Source organism: Acomys russatus, chromosome 17, assembly GCF_903995435.1.
Source record: "Acomys russatus chromosome 17, mAcoRus1.1, whole genome shotgun sequence".
Classification (NCBI taxonomy): domain Eukaryota; kingdom Metazoa; phylum Chordata; class Mammalia; order Rodentia; family Muridae; genus Acomys; species Acomys russatus.
In genome coordinates this window covers 54,076,446-54,095,653 of record NC_067153.1, presented here as the reverse complement: position 1 = coordinate 54,095,653, position 19,208 = coordinate 54,076,446, and the positions used below count along the sequence as shown (strand labels likewise).

General features: G+C 39.3%; 1 long non-coding RNA gene across 1 annotated transcript; it reads right to left on the bottom strand.

The window, feature by feature from the left end:
* Positions 1-9,499: 9,499 nt before the first annotated feature.
* LOC127201570 (uncharacterized) lies at positions 9,500-10,135 on the bottom strand. Its single transcript, XR_007832199.1, has 3 exons — positions 10,101-10,135; positions 9,848-10,010; positions 9,500-9,537 (listed from the first exon to the last, which is right to left on the bottom strand). It is a non-coding gene; the product is annotated as an uncharacterized LOC127201570 (long non-coding RNA).
* Positions 10,136-19,208: the final 9,073 nt, after the last annotated feature.

Sequence of the window (19,208 nt, the reverse complement as noted above, 5' to 3'; positions counted from 1 at the left end):
TTCCCTAATTAGCAACCCATCCCTGTGTTCCTCATTTCCTTCTTTGGATCACTGTACCTTACTCTAACCTTCTCTGTGCATAAGCTTTTCAATTCAAAATAATCCCATTATTTTAACTATTTTTTTTTTGCATTTTAATTTATTTGTTTGGTGGTTTTTTTTTGTTTGTTTGTTTGTTTTTTGTTTTTGTTTTTGAGATAAGGTCATACCATTTTGACAAGGATAGTCTCAAATGCTTTCAAGATTTATCAGTTTGTTCTAGTTACTTTTCTGTCACTATAAAAAAATAAATAAACAACCCGCAAAAGCAACTTAAAGGATAAAGGGCTAATTTTAACTGTCCTGGCTAGTTTGTGTCAAGCTAACACAAGCTATAGTTATCTCAAAAGAGGGAACATCAATTGAGAAAATGTCTCCATTTTATTAATTAATTTTATTAATTAGCAATCGAGGGAGAAGGACCCAGCCCATTGTGGGTAATGATATGCCTGGACTGGTGGTCCTGGGTTCTATAAGAAAGCAGGCTGAGGAAGCTATGTAGACCAAGCCAGTAAGCAGCACCCCTCCATGGCCTCTGCATCAGCTCCTGCCTCCAGGCTCCTGCCATATTTGAATTCCTGTCCTGACTCCCTTCAGTGGTAGACTACAATGTAGATATCTATGCCAAATAAATCCTTTCTTCCCCAATTTGCTTTTGGTTATGGTGTTTCATAGCAGGAATAGAAACCCAACCTCGACAATTGTTATGGTTATTTTTATAAAACTGTGTTTGTTTCTTAGTTTTTTTTCTTATCCAAGCTGTCACACAAGTAATTGAAACTCTATTATATTATTTAAACAGGCTTCACACCACAAGAACTGAGAGCAGCTATTAATCGATTCTTAACCCTCTAAGCTAATTTGGCTTCCTCCCAGTGTACATTCCATAGATACTTGCACTTCGTAGCTTTCATGATCCAGCTGTCCTCCTGATGTCTTCTGGACTTCTCCCATGCCTGAATCCCCTACTTCTTCTTCTCACTCTTCCTCCTCTGGCTTGCACGAAGTCCAGCCCTATCCTCTCCCATGCTCAATGATGGACTGTAAGTGGCTCCATTGGCATATCAAGGGATAATTGGGGACCAGTGTTTATATAACATCCAGACAGAAGATTTGCAGAACAAGGATTGCAACAAGATATGGGGAGGTGGGTACAGAAATCAGCATTTTTAATTACACAACAACCTTATGCCTATAGACAATAGATCACAATTCCAAGGTATACAGTATACCATGGCAGCAGAAGCCTGAGGGTATAGACAAGTCCTACTATTTCCATATGCAGGAAGCAGAGGACAAAGAACGTCTGTGCTCAGTCCACTTTCTCTTTTTGGTATAGTCTAGGATCCTAGTGCTACTACGTGTAATGACTGGGGCTTTCTTCTTCAATTAATGTAGTCAATATAATTCTCCACAAGGATGCAGGGAGGCTCCACCTCTCAAGTGACTTTAGACCTCATCAAGTTGACAATTGAGCATAGCCATCAGGCACACTCTGGGTCCACAGACCACCAAGAACAGTACTGCATTAGGCAGGCCCAAGGTTCACACTACTCTTCCCTGCCTATGGAGTATGGAGTTCACAGGCTAAGACTGTTGAAACCAGCGAGCTACAGGTAGTGCTGACCTAGAACGTAAATCTGGTAGACTGAGGCCATAGCTCTTCACCTGAAACTCAGAGGCTCTAACTATAAGGAGGCCTGAGAACCAGAGATAGTAGGATCTCCTGTGTGTTCCTTTTCCCTTGCCTTATATGAGTTCCACAATAAAGTCCTTTGCTTACTCTTCCATCCTACCCTCCTTATGTGCTGTCTTGCTCCATATTAGGCTGCCTGAAACTTAGGTAATATTGCTAAAGATGATCACCACCATGGCGGATGCTGATATCACACCCGAGTCTCATAGTCATAGGATCTATTTAGTCTCACGAATGGACTTGAATTGTTTGTCATGCAGTTTTGAGTAACACAGACTAAAGCTCAAGTTTATCCACCAGGACACAGAGTGGCAGGCCAGATCAGGAAGCTTCATGTCTGAGCCCTGTTGTGAAGATAACAGTGCTGCCCAAATTGCAGTGATAAAGCTAGTCCCTTAACCGCTAAAGCTAACACTAAGCTGGGCCCTACCTCAGCCAAAGGGATCATCTACACAATATCAGAGTGCCCCAGGTCTACTCCAGTGATACAGTGATGCAATCCAGAACTCAGGGTGCCCCTCCAGGACGGACGATTCCTCTAGAGGCTCTGGTAGGTGCAGACTGCTCATCTTCAAGCACTGCACTGCATGTGGTGGGTCTCGCTGCAGGGGACCAGTTGCTGGGTTCCAAGGCAAAGTCCTGCCCTAGATTTTGTGCTCTGCTCTTTTTTTTTTTTTTAGCTAGTCTTGCTCTTTGCTCTCTGCCTGATGTTGGAGGGATTTTGGTAGGGAAGCCCCTTGTTCACCTGGCCAGCTTGGTTCCAGCCAGTGTCTCACTCCTTGGGAAACATCTTAGAATCACGGATTAGGGCCTCCTTCAGGCAACAGGTTTCAGTGTGTCAGGCCTGGTATCGGTTTTTTATTTATTTAATTAATTTATTCAGATTACAACTCAGTTGTTATTCCATCACTTGTATCCTCCCATTCTTCCCTCCCTCCTGTTTTCACCCTATATTGGGTTTTAAGGCTAAGGCCTTTATTTATATGGAGGATTGAGTGATAATATCCTCACAGTCTTGGGTGTTTTAATGCTTAGTCCCCACTTAGTGGTGCTGTTTGGAGAGATATAGGAAGTGTGCCCTTGTTGAAGGAATTATGTCACTGTTGGTGGGCTTTGAGATTTAAAAGCCATATGCCATTCTATTTGTTCTTTGCTTCTTGAATGCAGTTTAAGGTGTGAGTTGTCAGCTACCTTCTCAGTGGCCACACCTGCCTGCAGCTATGCTTCTCTGCCAAGGCAGTGACACTAATAGAGTCCTATCTCTCTGCAGCTGTGAGCTCCAAAGAAACCCTTCCTTCTATAAATCGGCTTTTACACAGTAATAGGAAAGTAACTGACTCAATTTAGTACCTCTTCTTCTCCTGAATGAAGAACATTTTTCTCCGGGCTACTTGCTTCTGGGGAGAAGTGACGTCGGTAACCGTTTTTTTTTTCCCTGCTTTAGTCAATGCAATGTCTCTTGTTTCACTAAAATTGGGCACTTGTGGTCTTTTACCTGTTTTCTTAATTCTATGTAGCTTGTACATTAGTAGCTGTTTAGATGGTGTCTCTGTGGGGATACTGACTGCTGAGATCTTTCTCAGCTACCATGCTCAATATAATTTCATTTACGTTTTATTTATTCCAAGAATATAATTTAGTATATAAGGGATATATTTCTGTAACTATCTTGTGATTTTAGAACATTAAAACAATGTGCATGATATATATGTTTATATATATATGTGTGTATATATATATACATACATAAAGCAAAGGGAACATGATAAGACATTATAGCAGAAGAGGGTTCCTCATACAACTCCTTTCAATTTCAAAGATGGGCAAAGACATAGTGGGCTAATGACTGCATCCTTCCACATTCAGGCTTCCTACTTCAATATCATGGACTTTTGAAGAGTTCTGAGAATGATGCATATACAACCCAGATTAAGTTACCTCAGAGAAGACTCTGAAGTGGAGATTTTATGCACCGACTTTATTCAGAATGCAGACGGGAGCAAGACTGAGAGGAGGAAAAAAATCAAGGCATTGTGATGTCATCGCAAGGTGGAGGCAGCTGCTCAGACTAGAGGGAGGTCTAGGAGTCTGGCTGTGGCTGGAGAAATTATCCCTTTTATTATCTTCCATCATTCACTGGGTGCTATGTTTCCCAAGAAAGGGGAAGCCAATAATGAGGCAATCCCAAAAGAGGATAAGAGCTGAAAACTATCTGCTGGTGCATTCTCAACATAAATGAAATAGACATGTACTTTTGGGAAGGATATATAGGAATGCATCACAGTATTCTAATGATCATTGTAGTTTAATGATCACTCAAGTTGTAATGTTCTAGCTAGCTCCTAGAACTTATTTGCATTTATTAATTTGACTAATTGATTTCTCATCTACTAAACTGGACTTTGGTGTGTGTGGGGGGGGGGGAGTTCCTACTTGCATAGCTTTACAAAAGCACTAGTTGTTACATCTTCATTTAGAATTCTCATTTATGATTCCACAGGCAGCCTTGACTCTGTATTTCTTTTTTTCTTTTCGGGTGTTCATGGAAGAATGTGTACAATTCTAGGTCTTGCTCTAAAAGCAAAATACAGCAATCCCTACCCTTTCCTCTTTCTTGTTTACTGGATTAAGACGGGGATAGTAGGGAATACAAGGGAATCATTGTGGGCCATGCAGTTAGAAGATGAAAGATGCCTGTTGAAAATGATCGAACATGGGAGAAAGAAAGAAGGAGGGGGTGGTGTTAGCATATTCACACCTACATATCTTTGTGCATGAGGGAGGAATAAACTTTCATATCTGTTGAGTTGGTTGTTTCAGGTTTCCTATGGTTTAACACCAGTTATTTGGAGATAATGAACCAGAGTCTCTAAAACACAATACTGTCAATGTGTCTGAAATAAGGTAGAACTCCCTTGGTCTGAGTGTGTGCCTGTGTTGATATAGTGTATCAAAACACTTGAATAAAATGAAAGGAGCATGATGCAGTTATAAAGGTTGAAATCCATGAAATGAAGCCGTCCACGGTGGCTAGATTATGAATTTAAAATGTAATAGGGATGGCTAGAAAAATGCACAGGGAAGCAAGAATAAAAGTGATATGAAACTCTTGAGAGCTTTGAGGAAGTTCAGGTGTCTCAGGAGAGGCTGATGGAGCACAGTGAACATGGTGGTGCAGCTGGGACAGGGGGGGTGGAAAGGAGTGGAGAGTACACCATAATTAAGTACCGAAGGGAGGAAGGGAATGAACCAGAACATGGCAGGAGGACACTGAGAGGTGTGACTGGTTTGCATTCGCTGTAACTTGCAGAATTCATAGTGTGTAAACAAATCCACATCTTTACTAAGCCCCCGAACCATCGCATTATTTTCCAGGCACTGTCCATAACAGAACAACAAGAACACCTCTCATTGTGAGCCTCGCTTTCTGAATAAGACATATTCACGTTTACCCATTTTTCACTCTTTAATGATTGCTTTTTTTCTCTCTCTTCTAAAATAAGTACAACAGGAAAGGCAGTACAGAGTTTTAACTGGCTGTAGACTGTTTACACTGGTTCATACAAGAGCAGCTTGTCGTGTGCCTGTATCGGTAGCTGGTGGTGCTGCCGTTAGGGCAATCAAGGTCAATGTGCCTGACCTCGTGGTTTTCTTCACGGCAGCAGGAGCACGAATTCTCCAATTGGTACGTCTTATAATTATAACTAAAAGAAAGGGATTCAGTAGTAAACATTTCAGAATATCTGCAAACCTTACACATCTTGACATCAATGCTCATATCCTAATGACTTCCCTACATGGCTTAATAGTCTTGACTTACTATGCTCCTTCTTTAGATCTTGTGTAACTTCCAACTACAAAATTCTAAAGTACATCAGTGACAACTGGCAATTGAGATAAAAATGAGATTAGAAAGAAATAGTTGTAATTGCCCAGTGGAAACATTGTGGTGCAAAAAATATAAATAAGGTATTTTAAATCAGTATCAAATTATAATTATTTTAACTAAGTTAATCTATATGCAAGACTGTATATTAGGGAAAATAGGATGCTGTTTTAAAATTCAACTTTCAAAATTATTTGAGCAATATGTTTCTTTAAGTAAGTACTTTATATAGTCACAGCAGGAAAATGAATGCATTTACCACAAATACGTTCAGCGTCTTTAGAAAATGACCTCAGAATAACTAAATGCTGAAGTCATTACTTTTAGTCCTTGGGGCTTAGTGTTCTATATATTTTTTCATTGTGTCCTAATCAGGGAGTTCTTTCATGTCAAACTCCCCTATGTGATGTTGCTTGATATTCTTTATAAGCACCAAGTTAATTAATGCATGGAACACATCAAAGGGAAACTCACTTGACCTTGGGGGTCCCCTTGCAATCTCCTACACATCGTGCCATCTCAACCTTCTTCTTACAACCATTGTACTTAACGGTTACGTTCACAGGAGAAGTTCTGCATTCCCTGTTACCTAAAGCAAAGTGCGTGGCAGACAAAGTGAGATTTAACCTTTAGCACTTACTAGATGTACTTTATCCCAACCAATGGGGAGAAGGTGTATCCACTACCACACTACAGTCTTAAGGGAGATAACCATCTCAGCCCCTGCTCTGAAAAAGAAGCCAGTTCATACTTGGATAGGCATTGTCTCCTTGTTGCTAAGACAATGGCAGGTGAAGGAGGAAGTGATAATTAGGAGAAAGAGAAAGGGGACAGTCAGGGCAGAGAGAAACTGATGGGACGTTACGGATAGGGGAGCATGGTCTTACTGCCGATTACATAACCTTGGGTTCTAATATACAGATTTACAACACAGCCTGCTGTTGTGAGGGTAGAGAAGTAGTCTGGCTATTTGCATAGGAACAAAAAAGTTTCCTTGTAAACACAATCACTTATGATTTTTATAAGAAAAGTTACTACTATCAATTAATAACTGTAACACCCCTTGCAAACATATCAGTTGGCAGGTTATACTATAACCCAGATTTCTGTATTTTAATACAACTGGTCAACCTTCTATTAATGATCCGTTGTTCTGTCTTGAAGATATATTACTTTTTCAACCATTTAGGTATGTTTCTATATATAGAAGTTAACTTACACGTATAGCAACATTTCTTTGAATCATAGGTTCTGTCTTTCTGTAGGAATAAAAAAAATGAAGTATTTAATATTGAATGAAATGTAACATTTCTTAATGTACTAAAGTAGCAACAAGAAGGGGAAATCGAATGAGAAGAACATGCTCTCATCAACTCTATTGACGTCACAGTTCACCATCCACACTCCATTTGCAGGGAACCTAACACCTCCTTCTGACCTCTGAGGGCACCATGCATACACATACATACATGTAGGTAAAACATTTATACACATAAGTTAAAATAAATAAACATAAAGTATCTAAATTTTTGTAATTACCTACTTTTAGAATAGCATTCAAAGAAGTTTTATGGAGCTAGAAAAACAAAGGCCTTTCTTGTTCTGAAGATTATACTCACCAAATGCTGATAATTCTGGAATCTCATGGCTCTTGATTCATGAATTTGCATAAATATCCATGAAACTAACAACAGATTTCTATCTCTTGACCAATGGCCAAAGTTTCCAAAGGAGCACAGAGGTGAGAAGGGTCTGAGTTGAGCTTCAGGTAATCTTGCTTGCTTTTGTTAAGACCAGGGCTTACCTCTGCACACCAGGTTTGCTTTGGGCAGTCCTGAACCACAGCCACTAACCCAGTGCTGTTGCAGGTGTAGGAGACACAGGGGTTCCTAGGGTCCTCAAAGGACGAACCAACCTGCAAGGTAAGTGGGGGAGGGAGGGGGAGAAGAGAAGTTGTTTGCCTTGGGATCTATTTAATTTATCAGTTACAAACTGGTCAAAATAACAACAAATACAATTTCTGGTTTGAGTTATCTGTGAAGGGGCACTTTCAGTGGTCAAGTAAACACTTAAGGAAAGCCGGTCTTCATATCTTCAACTTCAGTGAATAAAAATCAAAATTCTCTATTGGGAGCACAGAATGCATCAAGATTCCCACTCTTCAAAATAAAACTTATTGATAGTCACTGTTCTATATGTCTAAGAATAGTCTGCAAGAAATGATGTTTTGTTGTCTGCAAGAAGTGCATCAGTAGTTGTGCTCTGTGCTTCAAGGAAAAATGATATCCAAACGTAAACAAGGACACAAAAGAGGTTTGTTGAATTAAGACTCATGGGTCCACAAGATGTCTTAGCAGGTAAAATCACTTCCTGCAAGATGGAAGGATAATGTGAGTCAGATCCTAGGAATCCATTGTAGGAAGAGAGAGCTGATGCTTATGAGATACCCTTGACCTTCACACATGTGCCATGGTACATGCCCATGCTGTAATAATACATGGAAATGTAAACAAGGACTAATAGGGCTGCAGAGGTGGCTCAGTCATTACTAGTACTTAACCGCTGCGTTTCCAGAGGACCAGGGTTCGGTTCCCAGAACCCACATGGAGGATCACCATCTATACTTCACTTCCAGGGAATCCAGTATCCTATTCTGCCCTCTGAGGACACCAAGAACTCATGTGCTGCACATGCATAGATACAGACAAAACACTTACACACAGAAATAAAATAAAAAATAAAACAAATAAATCTCTAAAGCAGGGCTAGTGTCAATCCTCCCAACATTACTCCTCATTTCAATTGTTGCTAGAGCCCTTTCGGATTGTTTTGTAATTAATTTCTGTCCAACATTCAAATCACAGTCTGACAACCGGTGTTTAATTTAGGCAAGTGGTTCTTGATCTTCCTAACGCTCCTCATGTTGTGATGACCCCCATCCATAAATTTATTTTCATTCCTGCTTGATAACTGTAATTTTGCTACTGTTTTGAGTCATAACATAAATATGTGATATGCAACCCAATGAAATGATCATTTGACTTCCAGAGGGTCATGACCTACAGGCTGAGAACCTCTGGTTTAGGATCTTAGGCAGGAAGATAAATTCCCTCATAAACTGAAATTTTACTATTTAAATTCTTCTGCATATAAATTATTGGTAATTCTCTTGTTGTCTATATCCATTACATTTTGTGGTTTCTAATGTCATACCAATTTTAGAAATGGAACACTGCAAAGATCACACTGGAATTTGAGCGAGGCAAATGATTTGTGAAAATAATACACCCACCCTGTTATATGTTTCTTAGCATGCCTCATCTATTTTAGTTTGCAGTTTAAGGGTTTAGCAACACCAGTTGAAAGTACTTACATCAGTTTGGGAATCCATGGTTTTCTGAAACCCTTTCTGGAAAGTTAAGCCCTGCCCTAAGTGTGAGCTTGTGAGCTCAGTGGTCCAGACCCAGCCCTGTACACATTAAGCCCCTTAGTGGGTGGAGCCCTTGTGTTTTCTTGTTTGAACTCTGGCAGTTTGGCCATCTGATCTTTCTGGTTGTAATTACAGTTGAATTCTCTCTGTGCATTGATTTGAATGTCATACGGTATGTCTTCTCCATCTGGCAGGACCCTGGGGGAGATTCTGTTTAGAGACCAACTGTTGGCTGGTTAATGATCGAGAGCATCGCTTCCTTTGCAAGGAGCATGGCAAGTGCTCTGTTGTACGTAAACAGTGTGGACAAGGAAAGACTTAACTTTGAACCTTATCAAAGTGTTTTTAAAATTGTTTTTTATTATTATACCCTGAAAATCCCTTGGCATGGCTTAGTATTGTGCTTATTCATGTGATTATATAAATAAAGTAGAGAAAAAAGGCTTACCTCATAATCAATATTGTTAAATAAACATGTTCTTGGTTCTGAAAAATAAATGTAATATACTTCTTTATTATTTATGAAGAAGAAATTGTAGATGAGATCATACTTATCGACAAATTATGCATCCTTAAAATATTATCACTGCCTTTTAACCTATTGGTACTGTTAATATCTCTTAACTCTGGGATTTTTTTATTACAACAATGATAAGTTTTAAGAAATATTAATTGTTTTGTTTATCAGCTCCTAATGTCATGTGTGACATCGTAGCTCAAGATTACCCCTTGAGTGTATATAACTGAGGAAAACAATGTACAGATTTAGTGCATATAATGTATTACAGACACATACCACAGTGGCCAATTTCACAGCAGGATTCATTCGATTTGAATGTCACAAGCTTCTCTCCAGATTTGCAAGTAGGTGGAGGCGGACACTCTTTGGGTTTGCAGTCTACGGCCTGAGCTTCAGTACAGGTGCATTGATGGCAATTCGATGTCCATACGTCCCCAGGCTGCAGATACAAACCATGTTTAGACTTTTTTTCCACAAAAAAAGGCAGAAAGAAAATTTAGATTAAAGCAGAACAGAACTGTATACTTACAGACTTCTGTTCTCCCAGTGGACCGTAACATGCTGTTAATATAAAGTGAAAAATGTGAATCACATTTTGCAAGTTACAATTGCTTGCCATTTATAGATAACCAGCAGGAGGCCCATACAGTAATTGACACCAGGACGTTAAAGGCTAATTTATGGAAACATTGTGTCTGAAGGTGGATAAATCACACCCTCCTGCTCTCAGCTAAGTGTTTTGCATAAGTGTGTGTGTGTGCATGTGTGCATGTGTGTACACTGTCCAGCTCACTGTTGTATAAAACTGCTTTCTGTCTCTACAATCCAATAAGTACCAAGACGTTATCATTGGCAAATTCAAAGATCCAAATTTCCTTAACCAGACATTTGAACTTCCTGTCAGAGGTGACACTCACTTCACATTCAAGAGGATGTATGTTCTTTCTTTCAACTTAACATTCATCTGGAAAACTCTATTCATCCTAAAAGCTCTTCTTACCCCTCTCATTTTGTCTCTAGGCTTTCCAATGGGACTTTTTCCTCCGTGACGTGCAACACTGGGTAGAAGGCTTCTACCTCCTTCTAACTCCTTGGCCATGAGCTGTGGACACCGCTCTAGCTCTGTGAACACAGCCTCCAAACAGAGCTGTAAAAACTTCCAACATAAACGCGTAGCACAGGCTACATCTTCTTGCCCCAGGCACTTCTCTTCTAGAGTAAAGTATTCTTTCAATTATCAAAGCATCAGATTTAGGAACAATGCTTGTTAATTGCACTTTGTCATCCAAACTGCCTCTATGTCCCCAATTCTCACCCTCGCTTTCAACCTTGCCTTTCTTTCTTCATAGCTAATCCTCTTCCTCATTATCATCATCGAGTCAGCAGCTCAATGGCTTAGATTCTTTTCTGGCTCAATCCGTTCTCTATACCAAAGCTACAGCTATTATTTTAGTGGCTAATTATCTAATTGTTTTTATTTTAAATGTTAATATTCTAAAATAAATACTTAATTCTGGTTTCCAACATCTCCCATATTAAAGCTGCTTCCTTAATCAACTCTGCCCTCTAATTTATTGGCCCTAGAATGCTCTGCTTACTGTCCTCAAATTCCAATTTCTTGGCCCTAGAATGCTCTGCTTACTGCCCTCAAATTCCAATTCTACAACTTGCATTCTTCATAGAACATGTCTTTACTTTGTATTGTGAACATTACTGTCTGTATTATATGAAATCTATGTTTTTAAATTTTTCCTTTTCCTCTAAATCAGGTTAAAACTATTTTCTATTTTAATCACACTGCAAAGTACATTTCATTATCTTAAAGCAGTAGGAAATCAATAAAGTTCCCAGAAATTATTAAACTCAGGCACATCTGTTATTTTCAGCCAGAACAGAACCCCAAAACGTTGTCTTGTATATTTATTAAGTGCTTACTGTTAGGAGAGCAGTTGCATTCCCTAGCTTTTATCATGATATGTCATTTCATGAAAGAGCTAGCAAGTGAACTGGCATGTATTGTTTGGCTGCATTTGTTTGTGGAGGAGAAAATAACTATTATACATTGTTTGGCAAGTAAAATCCAGAATCATGGACTTGGTTCATTTAAAAATATTCCATGACCAGTCATGTCCTACAGGGACTTCAGGCAGCTGAAGTACAAGAAGACTCATCACTGCAGAATTACTCTGCAGTGAGGTGCACTCACCTGGGGCTGGTGAAAGGGTCCCTGGACACACTGTGAAAACAGAAAATCTGTTAGTCTCTCAGGATTTTGGAATGGTGTCATGGTGTTGGGGAAATAAATTTACCTGATTCATTCCTATAACTCTGAAATAACTGGCTACATGCCCAGTGTGGCAGGTACACCACCTGTCTCCACTCTGTGTTGCTTATGGCATTCGACATTCTGCTGTTGTAGAGTGTTTCTTTTTGGGTCTGAAATTTTCATGGAGAAAATAAGAATAACCTTGAAATTTTTCTTGGACAAAATTCTGATGAAGAGGCCAGTGAGTAAAGAGTAAGGGATGATTTCACTGCATCGGAGTATAATTATTATGCTACAACAGTTTTGATTTTAAGAGTATTTATCCTCTTTTCAACTTCTTGAAATGCTTTGATTTGGTTCTATCCCCCCCCCCCAGATGTGTTAACTGCTTTGATTTGGTTCTACCCCCCCCAGATGTGTTAACTGCTTTGATTTGGTTCTACCCCCCCCCAGATGTGTTAACTGCTTTGATTTGGTTCTAGCCCCCCAGATGTGTTAACTGCTTTGATTTGGTTCTATCCCCCCACATGTGTTAATTGCTTTGATTTGGTTCTATCCCCCCAGATATGTTAGATGCTTTGGTTTGGTTCTATCCCTTCCAGATGCATTAACCAGATAATGTGCATTCATCCTTTGAATTTCTATACTTCACAGATATGGGCTGGCCATATTTTCAAAACTCAAAATTCAAATTTCCAAAATTTCCAAAATTTCAAAAATTCAAAATTTCGAAACTCAAAATTTCAAATTTTAATTCAAAATTTCTGAAAGTCAAATTTGTACTATTATCCCATTCTACCAAAGGGGAAAAATAAAACAACAACAAATGAAACAAAACTGGCCTAGGTTGGGCATTCTTGAAAGAAAGTTAAATTTTCTACATGTTTATTTAAAGCAACTCCACCAACTAATTGTTACCAAAAACTAATAATAAAGTAGTAAAATAAGTGAAATTTAGAAGATTAAATGTCTCTAACTCTTTGTTAAGGCAATCTAGGATAGCTCCTAATTTTAATAATAGTAGAATCTAGCAATAGAAGAGAAAAATGATGAAAAAAAAATATATATATCAGAATAATCTGATATGCACACTGCTGTTACAGTCTCTTCTTTCAATCCCTCTGGGTATGTCAGTCTCCTCATAAAACTAAGACGGGGTCTTGTTTGTTGTAAGGATATAGTCACATTTAAATTTAGAGCTAAAGCCTTTCATACACTTTTCTGTATTTTCTAACCTTCCTCCTTGACCCTCGTACTTGGATCGCCAGCATGTGGCTGATCCCTGAACTCACCCATGCATCCTCGTGTCTCAGATTTCATGTTTGGTAGAAATTTGCTGCCCACCTAGCCAGGATCAAACTCAGCCGTCTTTATTCTGGTGCCTTCACTCATGACTACCAATTAGAAAACAGTAAGGGAACCCTCTGCTCTCCTCCTCTATGGAATCATACTTTTTGTATATACTTTTGAACAATCAGTAAATAAACAGTAACAGTATTATCTGTGCCTCTAATAACCTATGTCCGCGCTAGAAATGTTACAACATGGCGGTCCCTGCTCCTTGCTGATGGTTTTACTTTTTTCTTTTCTTTTTATTTATTTATTACTTTTTATGTGCACTACAGAGCCTATTGCATTATTGCATTTTAAGTACAGGAAACATTAATGGACCGTGAAGCGATTGGAGGTCTTCTCATACTGACCTGTTGTATTTTCAGTGTCTTGACTTTCTGTTGCTCTCACAGTGGTTTCTAGGATAAGAGGGATAAAAATACAATGTTTTACTCACAATAATAAGAATCCATGTCATGCCTGTGTGTTCATCTCAGTAATTCACGTGCAAGGAGGACCCCCTGCATGGAAGAGATTAATTTCATAGGATCCATTTGAGTCTACTGGAACTTTCCCTTTTACCTGGTTGTGATAGATAAGGGCTGGTTGTGACTCTAGCTGCTCCTGAAGTGGAATCTGCAAAAGGAATTAAATAGATGACTCCAGGACCAGTACCATTCCATAAGCTTCTTTTCGGGGAACTCAGCCCTGAAGCCTGAGATAGGATTGCAAGTCTGAGACCAGCACATGGCACACAGTGAGACCTTCTTTCAGAACAGCAGAGAGGTCCAAGGATTGGTGGAGGGTGGGAAGAACTGTGTTTATATGTCATCAGAGCAGAGCATCTAAATATATTATGAGCTTAACTAACTTCTATCTCTTCCTTGTTGAAAGTATTTGTGTGGAAAGTCATAGGTATAATGGTTGCTTCCCTGGGGGATCAACAGAGCACTAGCTTCACAACATTACTGGAAAAGCTATGTGGATCTGACCCTTCAGAGGACCTTTTGCCAAACCACTGCCTCTGAAGGAATGAACCATCTCAAGTCTTGCTCCTTACCGTGAATCACTGGGGTTCCCTCTCCATAGAGTACACTGAAGGGATGCCTGCTGTGACAGGGGTTCAGGAAGAAGAAAGGGATGGCCATTCTGAATTGTATGCATCAGTTACTAAAATTGCTTTGATTTTAGCTGTTTAAAACAGAATTCTTTGACTCTGAAACTCTAGAATGATACTGACTCTGCCTTGCCCAATTTCAAGCTCTGCGAGCTGAAGCTCCCCCAGGTGAAACCACCTTGCCCAGTCTTAAAGAAAGAGAAGGCTGCCAAAATGATACATTGCTTCATCCCAGTAATATTTTTCAAGTGTATCCTTTATGTGACTGTGTGTTCAACCCTGGGCTGTAGTAGTGATCAGGGCACTCAAGGATCTCTCTCATTCCAGCATGTGGGAACCAGAAGGGAAGAAAAATCACAAGAAAACTCAGGTTCTATGTTATATGGACTTTTTGAAGGGGGGGCGGTAAATTGTATGTAATAATTGTGGTCCTGATAGGCAGACTCTGGCAATAGGTGGTGCTTTCAACCCTGTAAGGCTCAGAGGCTGCAACCTATAGTCTATGGTCATGGCATGCCTGCAGGTTGGATCCACAGGGAAAATGTCGCTCTTTTCCTCAGCCTACCTGCTCACATTTACTACAGCCTTCACAGAGTAACAGTTCACCTGTTCGAACTTCTCCTTGGGTAGTTTCACTGCCTCCTGTAGAAGCTGTGGCCTCTGAGAGAGAAAACAAAGAAAGGAGTAAGATTACGGTCTAGGAAAGTATACACTGTATACTGCTATAAAAATTCAGTGTCCACATCTGTGGTGTATTTCCATAATTACCAGTACTAGCTCCTGCTGGTTCTTTAGTTTCAGAGACTGCAACAGTGGTACCTAAACCAAGAACCCAATGGACTCATGAGTTCAATTGTGTGCCTAGCAGTTGATTCACATAGGAATCACAGCTCTGCAAAGCCACTGCTGAGACCTGCCATGCTAGAAGCTGCCCCATGTCATGATTCTACACCAAGTCTACTGAGACAGCTGTGAAGCATAATGTCATTTACTTTGAATGTATGTGGTCTTTACTCTGGATGCACGATCCAGCTAGCACAGAGGTTACCAACCTTCCTGATGCTGTGACCCTTTAATACAATTTCTCATGTTGTGGTGACCCCCAATCATAAATTTATTTTTTGTCACTATTTCATAACTGTAATGTTGCTACTGTTATGAATCATAATGTAAATATTTTTGAGCTAGACGTTTGCCAAGGGGGTTATGACCCACAGGTGAGAACCACAGAGCTTGCACATGCTCTTGTGAGCTTGCAGCAATAAAGGAGGTAATACAAGGTGTGTTTGTTTGTTTGTTTCCCTATAATTTTCTTATCAACTAAGCTTATTAAATAGTGTGTTTTCAGAAGATTTGAAAGAGTTTCTAGAAGGGAATGTACAAGCCTCTCACCTGTGGCTGCTTCACTCTTTACTGTTCCACTTCCATGTGGGGAAGTTGTGGCCTCTGAGAGAACAAAGGAGGAAATAAATGATTGGCAAATATTTAAGGATGACAGAAAACACCCTGTGGTCCTCTTTCCAGGAAGCAGAGGCAGCATCCATTGATGAGAAGGTGCATGGAATATTCATGTCATGTCCTTAACTCACCTGTTTTCGAACTGTGTAGCATAACAGTTGTAGCAGAGGTAAGGCCGGTGGTGACTGAAACACAGAAGGGAGTGTCAGCATCATGGTGGCTTCTGTTGGCCTCCAAATGACTTACTCCTCAGAAGCCTACAGAGTCTCATGTAGACTCCTTTCCCTTGCACCTGCTATGATGGTTATTCTTCACGGATTATCCCATTTCAAAAGCAATCAGGGGGCTCAGCTTCTCAACTTGAAGCAATATTCCTAATTCTACAAGAGGGACACAGGTGGATGGCTCCTGCACACACTTATTTACTGCCCAGAAGCAAAAGACAATGGGTTAGTAGGTTTGTTGGAATTTTTAAATATCAAAAATACTAATTATTAGTACTGCTTTGGGGACATAGATACCTGTATCTAGGGATGTTTCTAAGGCTAATTTATGTTAACTCTACCTTTCAGGAAAGAGATCTTCTGAATATCTTAATGTCGTTTTTTTGTACAGGAGAAATCCTACAGATCATTCATCATATTTTAATAGAGACTACTGGGAGATTCTTTAAAAAACGGGCATGGTGGTGCATGCTTTTAATCCCCGCACTCTGGGAGGCAGAGGTAGGCGGATCTCTCTGAGTTTGGGGCCAGCCTGGTCTAGCAAATGAGTCCAGGAAGTTCAAAGAAACTCTACTCAAAACAAACAAACAAACAAACAAACAAAAAACAAACGGTGTCAAAAATTTCCCAGTAGTCACTATTGAAATAGGATGGATTATAAACCTGGGATACCTTCCCCATCCCAGCTAATATTTTTGAACTTTTAAAGGGAAAAGACAAGAACAGTATGTTGATATACATTATACATACATAATTTTGTGCAACTTACATGGAATTAGTATGTCTGAAATTTCTTCAAATGGTCCTAGTAAAGAAAAGATAGAGTCAGGATGAAATATGTCTGGGTGGTATATTATAACATGGTCCTTTAAGGAATCATCTCAGTTAGAAATCATCAAGTTAAATCAAGCCATAAATGTCTTCACAACTGTAGCACTTCCTTACTATAACTAAAAATTAAGTCTTAAAATGGTAAATACATTTTAAAAAATCAATATATCCCACTAGTCCCTTGCAGCTATTTCATCACTTTTCAGTGGTAGTGTTTTACATTTGAAATAAACCATCTAGTTTATTTTTGTTTAAATTCATAGTTTGAATAATGAATATTTAATTTATTTGAGTTTCATTTAAGTATTTAATTCCTTTCTAGAACCCAGTTTGAATAAATGAAGCCTACATCTTTGCCAGAAAAGAGTAATCTAGTCCTTAAGCCTACAGATTTAACCTCAAGATCTATTATTTCAATTTATTTGTTAAAGCCTCCATCCTGTGTAACACTTGCAAACTAAGAGATTGTTGTTATTGGGGTGTTTTATCTTATTTTAATATGTATGTTTTATTGCTTACATATATATGCTGTGGGGTGTAAATGTGCATGTGTGTGTGTGTGTGTGTGTGTGTGTACACACACACGAATTGCCTGTTGAAGCAAGAATCAGATATTAGATCCCCTTGGAACTTGAGTTATAGCCAGTGATGAACTACCAAGTAAATGCTGGAAATTGAACCCTGGACCACTGCAAGAGCAGCAAATGATCTTAAGTGCTGAGCCTGAGCCATTTCTCCAGCTTCTGTTACTGTTGCTGCCATTGGTGCTGCCGCTATTGCTGCCACTAGCTGTTGTTGTTGTTGTTTTTGGAGGTGTGGATGTTGGTGGTGTGTGTGAGGGTGTGTGTGTGCTAGGATGGGGTATGTGCCATGATTCCCATGTGGAGGTGAGGGAACCATATTGCCAACTCTATCTCTCCCCTTTACATGGGTTCTGTCACTCAAACTTAGTCTACAGATTTATGTGGCAAGCACCTTTACTGGTTGAGCCATCTTCTGGCCTAAAAATTAAAAAATTTTCCGGCATTATGACTCTAGGTACCTTCATATTCTACACATTTAATTCACAATAACCTTAAAAAGAGAATTTATTTCCAGATTAAGCTCTGTGGAGACAGTTGTTAATTCTTTCATGAAAACCCTCGATCACCTAACAAGATAAGAAACACAAAACATTAGAAAATTTTTATCTGATCTTTAGATTGATGGTTTAAATCATCCCCATTGGTATTATGAGATTTCCCAGGCAACGTTATACTAAATGGAAGGCAGAGTCATATGCTCATTCACCCTTGCCTGACTTTTCAGGTGCAGTTATTTGGTCATGCCCTCGTTTGTGACAGTGGTAGATCTACATGGTTCTTTTCCTATTCATGGTTAAATAATAATATTATATGTGTTTTTAGTAAAACCAGTGAACATTCTATCATGTATTTCAATTTCATATATTGAGAGAAAAGATCATCTCCTAATAATTTCTCTTAAAATTCAGATTCTTCATTATATTACTTAATTTCATCATAGGTTCAGCCTCCAACATGTTTGTACTTAGTCCCCAGCAGACCCCACAGATAAGCCTTATATGCTCTGATATCAGAAAGCACTGGAGAGAGCACAGAGCTTCCCATGTGCCTGTCGACATCATTGTGCTGTACCAGGGTTTGTTATTTTATATAAGAAAGATAACAAATTTCTCATGAAGTGTGAAAATTCACAAGATAATACAGGCGTTTTGGCGTCTATGAGTATTCAGCAATCTCGGGACTGAGAAGCTTATTTAAATATTGTAACATTGTTATAAAAAAATGGATATGAGAAAAATATTATAATCTTTTATACATACCCCAATAGGGATTGGGGCAACCATTACCTTGGCCACATGAAACGCTCTACTTTCAGCTAATCAGACTTGCCTTCAATTATTGTAGGCTCACCTCCTGGCACTCTAGTAGTGTTGCTTCTCCTGGTGGTTCTGTCATGTGCCTGTGCAGTACTTTCCAGGATTTCAGTGGATAAAATGGATGTCAATGTGTTTCCAGGTGATGGCTCGAGTGTTACAGTCACTCTAGGTGATGGCTCTAATGTTGACATCAAATCATCAGAGGTGCTTGAAGATTTCGATGAGCTAGATGCACCAGTAGTTGCAGGTGTTTGCCCGGAAGAAACTGATGCTCCAGGTGATAATGCACTTGAAACTGATTGTCCAACATTTGACAAAGTTGTCTCTGTGACTCCACTTGATGCACCAGACGTCACAGCACCAGTTACTGACATTCTAGTTATTACCAGTTCTGTACTGGATGATACAGTGGTTAATGATTCTCCAAATGATGAAACATTACTCACTGTTACACTAGTTACAGGTTTTTCTGGGTGAGTAACTGATACCCTAGTTGTTTCTGGTGCGTG